Source organism: Panicum virgatum, chromosome 7N, assembly GCF_016808335.1.
Source record: "Panicum virgatum strain AP13 chromosome 7N, P.virgatum_v5, whole genome shotgun sequence".
Taxonomy (NCBI): domain Eukaryota; kingdom Viridiplantae; phylum Streptophyta; class Magnoliopsida; order Poales; family Poaceae; genus Panicum; species Panicum virgatum.
The window spans coordinates 4,716,335-4,727,140 of NC_053151.1; the positions used below are offsets into that span (position 1 = coordinate 4,716,335).

Consider the following 10,806-nt stretch of genomic DNA (forward strand, 5'->3'; position numbering starts at 1 on the left):
ACCATGTGCGCCAGCGAAGTGAATTCCAACTGAAAAGCCAGATCCTTGATCGGCTTAGCGAGCCCCAAAACTGCCAAATCGACTGCCTCTTTCTCTATAATGCTCGATGAGTAGCATTGATTCTTAACTTATCTGAAGCGCTGCATGTACTCCAACACACTTTCCCCTCGCTTCTGCTTGACTTGGGCGAGATCAGCAATCCTTGCTTCAGCAGCCTCTGAATGATACTGGGTGTGGAATTGGTCTTCCAGCTGCCTCCAAGTCTGGATCGAATCTGGGGGCAGTGACGTATACCATCCGAAGGCTGAACCCGTGAGAGACTGGGAGAAGAAACGGACCCTTAGAGGATCTGACACTCAAATCATCCCGAGCTGCGTTATGTATCGGCTCACATGCTCGATAGAGCTGGCCGCTTCTGACCCGCTGAACTTGGTGAACTCCGGGAGCCGATACTTGGGTGGCAACGGGATCAAGTCGTAATCACTTGGATACGGCTTAGAATAGCCGATCGCCTTTCTCTTGGGCAGGATGCCGAACTGGTCACTTAATATTGCACTGACCTGCTCCGCACTAAGAACTCCTGGGGCCGAGGGCTCAGCACTCGGCCTGTAGCGTACTTCACTAGCCACGCCTGTTTCTCTGCATCTGCCCTTGAAGCTCCTGTACCCACCAGATGTCCCGCACGCGTTGGACTGATGCTGTCAGGTATGTACACGCACGTGTAGCCATGCGGGATCTCCTTAGGCGGCTCGTTCGGGAACTGTCCTTCTCCAGGGTCACCGCCGATCTTGTAGATGACACAGATCGGCGAGCTTTGCTATCCTGTTGCTGTGAATGAATATGGCAATGGCAGCCTAGACTGGAGCGAGGCTTCTCCCCTGTGACTCCCCAAGATTGGTCCTGACGGGGAGTACTGGTTCTTGATCACCTCCTAGACAACGCGATGTGCCACGCGCTCAAGCTCGTTCACGAGGCTCTCTGAGTGCCGATGAAACGTGTGAGCCACCATGTAGTTCATCTCCTGGCGTAAGGCTCTGGTGCGCTCCTCTGATGGCACGGACAGATCAACGTTGTCGAGAGCGCCCTCCGGTGAGAACCCCTTCCACCTGATGCCGTGGTTGCGGGTCCTCTCGAAAGAACTGATGAGATCGGCTTCGAACTGAGCTTTGACCTCATCGTATTTTTGCTTGTGTTATGGAGTCAGCTCTTCATATGTGACAGGTTTGGTGACCGGCAGAACCGGTGCTTGGTCCTGAGCTCCTGTCATCTCTGCGACGGGCGTTGTTGTTGATGAAGGTCCCACCGGGCGTGCCAGAATGTGTTGTCGGTCAAAACCCACCGGCGAGTAGTGACATGCAACACAAAGAGCCGGGAGGTTGCCGGGGCGCTGGCAGGCACTGCTCCCTCGTCAACGGCCCGCAATTCTAGCACACGCCGTGGCTTATGAAGACGCAGGGCGTGCCACCTAACGTATACCCGATCAGGAAGGTGCGAACGTGCTTGCAACGATTTGCCTGCATACACAAACACGTGGAAACATAAGTCCGAGCCATGGTCGGCTCCCCGGGACGACTCTTGCATCGGCTTTAAAGAGCCGATCGAGTCCCAGTGTCAGATTGGATCTGCTTGCATCCGGATATTGATAAATAAAGCAAATAACTGTAAAGCTGCTTCAATTAAATCTAGTTAATCTAACACACGACAGTAAAAGCTTCACCGCTAGATCGGAACATCCTACACGTGATTGGGCCTAACAAACGTAACAGATAACTAAACCATAACCAAAAACAGAGGCCTAAGAACTAGCAAGAGCCGATTCCCAGAACAATCCCTATCAAGGCTAAAATAAAGCATCTACTACATCACTGAATCATCCAACCCGTTTGCAAGGCCTAATCTAACAGATATTATGCCAATTCTTAAGTATAAGAACAAACCGTAACTGATTAGATCTACTAGATGGAAAAGAAGCAGGGTATTGTCTCTGTGCAACTAACTCTATGCAACAAGAATTAGCATAAGATTGAAACGTGACTGCACAGAAACAACATGATATTCGTAGATGGTATGCAATGAAAGCACGATGAATCTACTAAAAGCCATGCTACGAACACCAAGATAACTAGCATTACTCGCCATAAAAAATGCTTCAGTACGAGTAATACCAAGATAAAAGCAAGAACAACACTGCCCTGATCGCAAGAAGTGATCAGGGCAGCATGGCGCTTACTTGGATGAAACCCTAAGATTAGGGGTGGTGGTGCGCCGAGAGTTGTTGTTTGCGAGACGTGATGACGCTCCCCCTTTACAAATGTCATAGGGTACATATTTATAGTCCGGAGACTTCTTGCCGTGCAAGGCAACCTCTAAACTCTTTCCTAAACGAAGACTAGAGATAGATTACAACTCAATAAAGACTCGAAGATTAGATAACATGATCTGGACTCTTCCCTCCACCGGTCCAGATCTTCATGAAGCTTCCAAATATCAGCCGAAACATGCCGCATAATTGTGGCAGATTCTGGTCATCCTATTGTTTCGGCAGTTCCTGTCAACTCCGAGCGAATCTGGATGTGATTCCAGTTGTATTGGAAAGCTTATCTCCTTAGCTTTCCATGCATATCTAGAACGTCCAAAATGAAGTCCATATGTGGCCTGGGCGTCCATTTTTGTGCGGCCTCTTCCTGCAGTCCGAACCAGCCTCGCGAATAGACTGGGCTTCAACATGGATTAGGCCCGTGACCCCATCTCAGCTTGACCCTTGAGTGCCCAATTATCATTGTCTTTGTCCAAACTTATGATATAAGCCTGGCTAAGTGGACTCCTTTGCCGTGGGCTTCTTCTGACATTTGGCCTACCAATCCTGGTCAAATTCTGGCGATAACAACATGGATTGATAAACTATCAAGATAGTAAAGCAACCATAGCAAAACTCTATATTATGAATAGAAGTCTGACAAGTCAGATACAAAGCCATACCAGGAGCCGAGGATTGCTCAACGACCCCTAGGATGACTTGCTCGCTAAAGAGAACTAGCCTAGTTCCACTACCTAGCTAAGAGAGCAAGAGAGAGGAGAGCCTTCTTGGAGAGAATGGAATGAAGAGTGTGTGTGTGTGTGAGGGGTGAGAGGGGGCCCTATTTATACTAGTGGAGGTCGGTTCCCGCCAAATGCACGTATGGAAGGTAATCAGCAGACTTGGGGCCGACTCCTCCTCGAAATGCACCTGGACGGGAGGCTGGCCAGGTTTGGCCGGCCCAGGGGGTCGGCCGGCCCCACCTGGCCGCCTCTCATCCTTATCCTTCTCTGGCAGGCTGACATGTGGGCCTTGATATCTTTCCTTGTATGCATTATGCGTTGCGCGCCTGTTTGCTCTTCCAGATGGGCCCTCCTTGTAAGTGGGTGACACTGGACGCGATATTCTACGTAGTTGTATGGCGCCTGCTGTGTATTTTCATCTTATTCCACTCCTGCTCATCTGAAATGTACAAAACTCGAAAACAACTGTGGAGCAAGGTTAGTGATACAAATATGCGAGTAAGGCATGCAGTTTTCCTTTATTGTTCTGTATAGTTGACGGGTGAAAATGACACTTACTCACCGTCAACAACTCCCCCAAGCTAGCCCTTTGCTCGTCCCGAGCAAAGTTTTAGACTTAGGTTGTTGATCAGGAGTTGCTACAATATCGCATTCCTGACTTATGCCCAAGGCACAACTAAGTGTTCTTACCTATATTCTGAATAAGTTGGCCTTGTTCGCACCTTATACCTTACTCCTGTGGGGCTTATAGCATCATCCTCATCTTTGGCAGTTGAGGGTCAGAACGGCTTGTAGAGTACCACTTACCACTCCTTTGTTCAACCGTCAATCCGGAGGTTTTATAATGTTTTTGAAAAGAAATTTGTAAGTTCCTCGGGTGATCTCTCGGATCGCTCAAATGTGATTCATTCCTTACCAAGGCCCTTTTTTTATGTGCCTTTCTTTTTCCACCCTACTTCTAATGGCTTCTTTTTGGTGGATCTGTAGGTATGGAGGATATGATGGCAACCTTGCTTCTCATATTTCGCTAAGTCAAAGACCGGATCCAAAGGAGAAACAAGTCATAAGCCTTGATCAAGATGTGCAAGTGTGTGGATATTTTTGGTGGATGATGGATGAGAACTCCTTTATATGAATTCTCTTTCCCTTGTAATGTTTTTGGTATGGGCTATATTTCCTTTTTTTCTCTCTCTCTTTTTTGACACGCCTTGTGGGTGTGTGGCATACCTTCTTTGGGTATGCATTTTTTCTCTCTTTTTTTTTGACATGCCTTGTGGGCATGTGGCATACCTTCTTTGGGTATGCATCTTTTATTTTTTTTTGTATAGCCCATACATTATGATGATAACTTTGGAGAGAGATAAACATGGCACATCTTGGAGTTTTATTTGTGGATGGATGGGGGATGTACTTGCTATCTTCCATGTGTAGAAGTATAGCATGTTAGTGGACGTTTACGTGATCTTGATCATGGGCGTATGAAGTGATTCTCTCAAAGGGTCACAACAATTTGACAAAGCTCAATGAGAGGACAAGTTGCATATTTGGAAAGGTTTTTCAAACTTGTAACTCATATGGCTCTGGATAGGAATTGCATATCACCGAGGAACTTTATTTTATTTTTGTATTTTTGAAAATAAATAATCCGGATATCAAGCATCACGTAGGAGAAGATCATAGCAACTCTTTTCAGCCATATCATAACCCACAACAACCTAGATTCGAATTCTGCTTTTCGCTACCCACAAGTTTCAAGCTTAAGGTTTGAACATCTAGCCACCAAACTCAGAACTTAGGGAGAGCACAAGGTTGTAACTAGGCATATGAAAGGAACTAATAGAGCAACTATTCATCATCTCAACAAAGAAAAACTACACATGCTTACTACACATACTGGAAAGCAAGTAAATATTTTTGGGTTTTTAAAGATTTTGCCAATTTTTATTTGATTTTAGTTATGCGAATTTTTATGGATTTTTAGAATTTTGCAAATTTTTGTTTGGTTTCATGCAAGGTTTTGAAATCAGTAAAGATAGAGTTTGATACAAGGTACCTCTCATGGGGGTCCTCCCCCAAGCTAGCTTCAGGCTCACTGTTGCTGGTTGGGATTAAACCCAGCCCAACGGTAGTAGGCCCTCCACTCCTCCTGGGATTGCTGCTGTTGCTGCTCCAGGTTGCGGATCCTCTCGCCTGTGTATCGCTGCCAATTTTGAGTTGACTCGATGTGCTGGACCAGCGACTCGTCGATGTTGGTGGTGCGCACATTCAGCTCGCCCATCTGCCGAGTCAGAGTGGCGAAGCCTCAGGTCGAAGCTGTACGTCGCGGGGGACCACTGGAGCTGGAACTGGTGGACTGGTGTCCTGAGGCCTGCCGTGCCCACTCGGTGGAGATGGCACTCTGCCATGACGAACCTCCAGCCTCATATTGCTGTGGTTGAGGCTGAGGTTGCTGCTGCATGAACTCCTCCCTTCTGGTTTTGCTTCATGTAACCCTGCCAGGAAGACCAGAAATACTATGCCTGCGGCTCTCCTCTTGTGGAACAAGAGGGATGGTTAGCGAATGGCAGTTATACAAATGATACCCCACGTTTGGCAAATGGGATTTCATTTGCATAACCAAGCGAAAAGAAAATCAAGGAGTCATCCGGGCCTTTCTTGAGCGTGAGGCCTTGAACCAAGTATGCCTCATCGATCATAACACGGGGCTCCTCAATGAAGGGAACGGGGTTCCCATCTAAGATTCCCATGTTTGATGCGATGCGGGTAACCAAAGAAGTGCATTCAATAGGACCCGTCAACCGAAAATTTGTGAGCCATTGCTTAACCATTGCTTGTGCGGGGGAGATTCGGATTTTGTTGACCATGGCATATAATATCATCAACTCATCGTTCCGCACTGGTCGTGGATCATCTCTTGGAAAGAGAGTGATAGCCACCCACTTGTGCATCAAACGAAGAGTCAGATTTTGAATGTCATTGCACCGAGGTGCAAACTTGCCATGAACAACTTGACCCGAAATTAAATCCCAAAACTCATGTCGATCAAAACCGCGGCAAGCTTTTGCAAGGGAAATCGGCAAGCGCGCGCTAAAACCAAGAAGGTGACTGAAATTTCTCCAATTAAAATAGCGTTTAACTCCAAAAATTTGGAAAGAAATACCATCGTCCACCTCCTGAAGAGTGCAAAGAAACTAGATGGTGAGGAGACGAGAACCATTCTCCTCAACGGGCACAAAACCATCCCATCCAACCGCATGCCAAACACGAGCGAAGTCAACGTCCATACCTATTTTTTCGAGAAGGTCCGGATCGAATGCTATGGTATGACCAAAGCTTCGATTCTTGATCATGGCATAGGCTTGACGCTCGCGGTCATCTTGCAAGTCGAGGTATGGTGCATCATCTTCATCTATCTCCATGTCCTCGGCTTGCGGTTCTGCAGCTTGCTCCTTAAACTGTTCTTCTTGTTCGTCTTGCTCATAATCCATTGTAGTCGATGTTGGTGCAGGTTCGGGGGAATGATGAGAGCTCGACTCGCCCTACGAATGGGACGAGCCCAACCTCGTCATCCTCTTGAGAGCTCCGGAAATTTTCCGCCTTGCACCTCTCATGCTTGCAACAAGAACGAACAAGAATGAATGAGAACAACTCGATTCGGGTTACGTTAGTGAAATGAAAATGAAACTCTTACCCAAAAGTTGTTCCTCCAAATATGTGATCAATCTTGCAGCAAAGAAATGCGAGAGGGAGTGTTCTTGCAATCAAACTTGAGTTAGAATCCAAAGGAAACCCGAGCAAGAATGTGTGAGAGGGAGTGAGAGTGGAGAGAGTGAGCAAGAGAGCATCACCCCTCTCTCGGCCTCTATTAAAAGGAATTTGGGTGAGTGCACCTGAGGAAGAGCCAGGCACAACGGTCAGATAGCTGTTGGAGAAGGTGGGGCCCAGGAGCCGTTGGTCCTGCGTCGGCCGACCTGTGGGGTCGGCCGGCCCCAGGGTGGGCCCCCCTAGTGCCCCCCTTTGGCCAGATGCTTCCTCAACGGTTATGAACTTTGGAAATATGGTGCACGGCCAAACATTTGCTCGAAAAGATGTCCAAATTATTTTTCCTAAAGGATTTTAAAACTCAGAAAATATTTTTGGTCTTTTTGTAAAAAGGGAAAAATGCTAGAAAAATTCCAACATGTAGAAAACAATTTTGAAAATTTCAAACATGCAGTGGAGAAAAACAAATAAGGTGCAAAGAAAATGTTGAAAAGCGGAGAAAGCAAATATGAGATAAATACCAATTTACCTTTGGCAAGGGCGCGTCGTTTAAAGTCCGATGTGCACGACTTTTCTCCATCATTCTTACCATTCGTCGGCTCGTCTTGGAGAACTGGACGAGGTCGAACTCTCGACCTTCCGCCACACCTTCTTTTCCTTCTTCTTTCTTTTAGGTGCGGAGGGTCATTGTTCTGGCTGGGGTTCTGGTGCGCCCCAGAGTGCTTGCCCTTCACTGTCTTGTTGGATCATGAAGCGCTGCTCTTCCTTCTTCTTGAACCTGAAAAACATATCATCTCTTCTGACACGAAAACAGATTTCTCCCTTTCCGACATCGATCTTTGCCTTGGCAGACCTTAGAAAAGGTCGCCCAAGTACGAGGTCAACTCCGAGGTCACCCTCCATATCCATTACCACAAAGTCGGCAAGGACGAAGGAGTCTCATACTCGTACGAAAACATGTTCGGCTATCCCTCTGGGATACCGAATGGTTGAATCTGCAAGCTGTACGAGCATAGTTGTTGGGGAAAGAGCAGGATATTCAAGTGCTTCATATATTACCTTGGGCATTATATTCACGCTTGCCCCCAGATCACATAGGCATCGCTCGAAGTGTTTGATGTAGATTGAGCAACTGATCATGGGGACCCCTGGATCCTCTTGCACCGCTACCACCATGCCATCCCAAATGTCGTTCCTTGGGGGATAGTACCTACCTGCATGGTTATTGCAAGGTGGCCTCCGGGACGAGTTACCCTGTCCAGTAGACACCATGCTGACATTTTCAACGGGAGACTCGGGTTGCCTCGGGATCTTCCCGCTCTCAACAGCAGGCAACGAAGTAGCAATTTGTGCAAGTTGGGTTTCGATCATTTTGTTGAAACTTAACTGGTTTTTAAGAGTTGAAGACAAAGTTTCAAGCTTGACATTTAAACTTTCCAGGGATTTGTCATTGGCCAAAAGCTTTTTATTTATATTTTCATTGATTTTAACATGGCCAAGAACAAGTTCTCTCAAGGGAGGTTGGTTTGAATTGAAAGAAGAGTTGTAATTATTACCTCCCTGAAATGGTGGACGTGGCTGGTTCCACCCTGGCCTCCTTGTTGTGGATGGTACCCGTTGTTGTTGTTGTTGAGGTAGGCACAGTCTTCACGGGTTTCGGGGCAGTCGTTCCCCGAGTGTCCTTCATTACCACAGACTTCGCACGTGAATTGCGATTCCATAGCATGAGCATAGTTTTCTCTATGCTTCTTGAACTCGGCCCTTTTGCCAAGATGCTTTAGTAGGAGGTCCACTTTGGCAACGATCATATCTATCTCCTTGACGGTATGCGTGCCCTTGGTGCGGGGTTGGAGTCGTTCATCACTCCACCCCTGATTGGAGACCATCTTCTCGACCAATGCTTTGGATTTGGCTATGGTCAGGTCGAGGAAGGCTCCTCCAGCAGCGGCATCAATATTGGCTCGAGATGTCATTGTGAGCCCGTTGTAGAAGCTTTGCAGGAAGAGCCACTCGTCCATGCCATGATGAGGACAGGCCAGGATGTATTCCTGCAGCCTCTCCCAAGCTTCTAGATGGATTCCATCCCTATCTACTGGAAACTTGAAATTCTCCAGCACAGGGCATTTGTTTTGCCCAGTGGGAAGAATTTTGCGAGGAACGCCTTGGAGCATTTGGCCCAGGTGTCAATGTCCTTTTCTTTATAAAACCATTGTTTCGCCTTCTCTAGGGGGGAAAGGGAAACAGACGAAGCTTGACAACATCGGCGGCGACACACCGTATGACAACAGTGTCGCAGAGCTCCAGAAAATTCTGCAAATGTGCATTTGCGTCCTCATTTGGCTTGCCACAGAATGGGCTAGCCTGCACCATGTTGATGAGGCTTGATTTGAGCTCGAAGTTCACGTCCCTGACATTGATGTTGGGGCCAGTGGCCACATTGTTGGTGGAGGGGACGGAGAACTCGCGGAGAGTCTTTTCAGCCATAGCCTCAAGAACGAGTGGTGCTTCCGAAATGGGTTCCTGTGCCGAGAGGATAGCGAGAGGAGGAACGACGCGAGGTTGTGCCCTTCTCACGAGCCTCTCTGGATTGTCTGTGTAGTTTTCCGGCAGGGAGAAACCGGTCATACACTACCCCTGTCTTCTTTCAAATCAAAAATAAAAGAAGACATAAAGTGACATTAGCCTGAAAGAGTAAAGACTATATCCTGAGTACAAGGTCTAAGTTAATATCAGCACAATATCTTTGTTCACATGTCGTCCCCGGCAATGGCGCCAGAAATGCTTATTGACATTTCTTAGCACAATCACTAGGAATGGTTAATGTCGGTACCCTGTAGCTGGGATACCCACTCCTGCTGCAGCAAGGCAGGACTCGCGTAGTCATCCGTAACTACGCCATAAGGGGTGGAGCAGCCGGGCCCCCATGGGTCAGGCTCTTACCTCACCGGGCCAACGGCCCCAGACCTGCTCCCGGCTCAGGGACGGGTCTGGTGACGCCATGTGTCCCTGAGGAGGGGAAGCTCCGCGCCAGCGGCCGAGGGCCCGGACCCCGCATAGGGGTCCGAGACCTCCCCGCGTCCGTCCGGACCTCCCACGCACCTAGAACCAACATACCGCCGGGGTGGGGTCCGGAGGCGCCACATGTCCCGCAGGCGCAGGCGCGGGCGCGAGTCTTCCGCTGGAAGACTCGCCCACCCACCGCATTCAATGTGGGTGGTTGAGGTGTGCTCTGCCGCCGCGGCACGCGGGGCAGCCTTTGTCAGGCCTCACTGTAGACCACATATTACCGAGGTACACAGTGCAGTCGCATGCACCGCATCTACGCACAACCCATCTGCCACATTAAATGGATACAATGGCACGACACCTTTTCATCATATGGCCTACGCCGCAAGCTACACGACCCATTCGGCTACGCTTCAGGCAACGCCGCAAGCTACACCCTGGCGCCGTTTCGACAAGACAGGGCATGGCTATGCCGGACAGAAGATTCCCACAGGCAGAGCACAGAAATCTAGGAATGAGATCTCCGTCGCCTGCAATGCCATAATGTTTGAACAATATGTCATTTTATACTACATCGTTGGGCCCACCTGTAACACCCGGTTTATAAAAGGACATAAACCGAGCAATCATATACGTGCCAGGATCAAGTCACACGTATATACAATAGAATGAATAGTATATCATAGCACATATCACGTAAAAAGATATAATAAAGAGAATACGAATGTTATTTATTACATTAATGACAAAAATGTCTGATACAGCGGAAGCGAAGTACAAATACGAATAAAGCTCTCCGAAGCTGAAGAAGGGCGCCACAGGGACGTCGACTGGGAGACGAACACCTAGAAGTCCTCGTAGTCCTGGTAGCGCTGGACGAACTCCCTCGTATCGGCAGGAACTGAGCAGCAGTAGCGTATCCAAGAGGAAAAAGTAGAGAAGAGGCAAGAGTGAGTACACAACTTGTACTCAACAAGTATAACACAAACTATGAGGCTC

At 48.1% G+C, this 10,806-nt stretch overlaps 1 non-coding gene across 1 annotated transcript; it reads left to right on the forward strand.

Annotated features, from left to right (window-relative positions):
* Nucleotides 1–8,817: 8,817 nt before the first annotated feature.
* On the forward strand, nt 8,818–8,925 carry LOC120684117. Its single transcript, XR_005679100.1, has one exon. It is a non-coding gene; the product is annotated as a small nucleolar RNA R71 (small nucleolar RNA).
* The last annotated feature ends 1,881 nt before the right edge of the window (nt 8,926–10,806 follow it).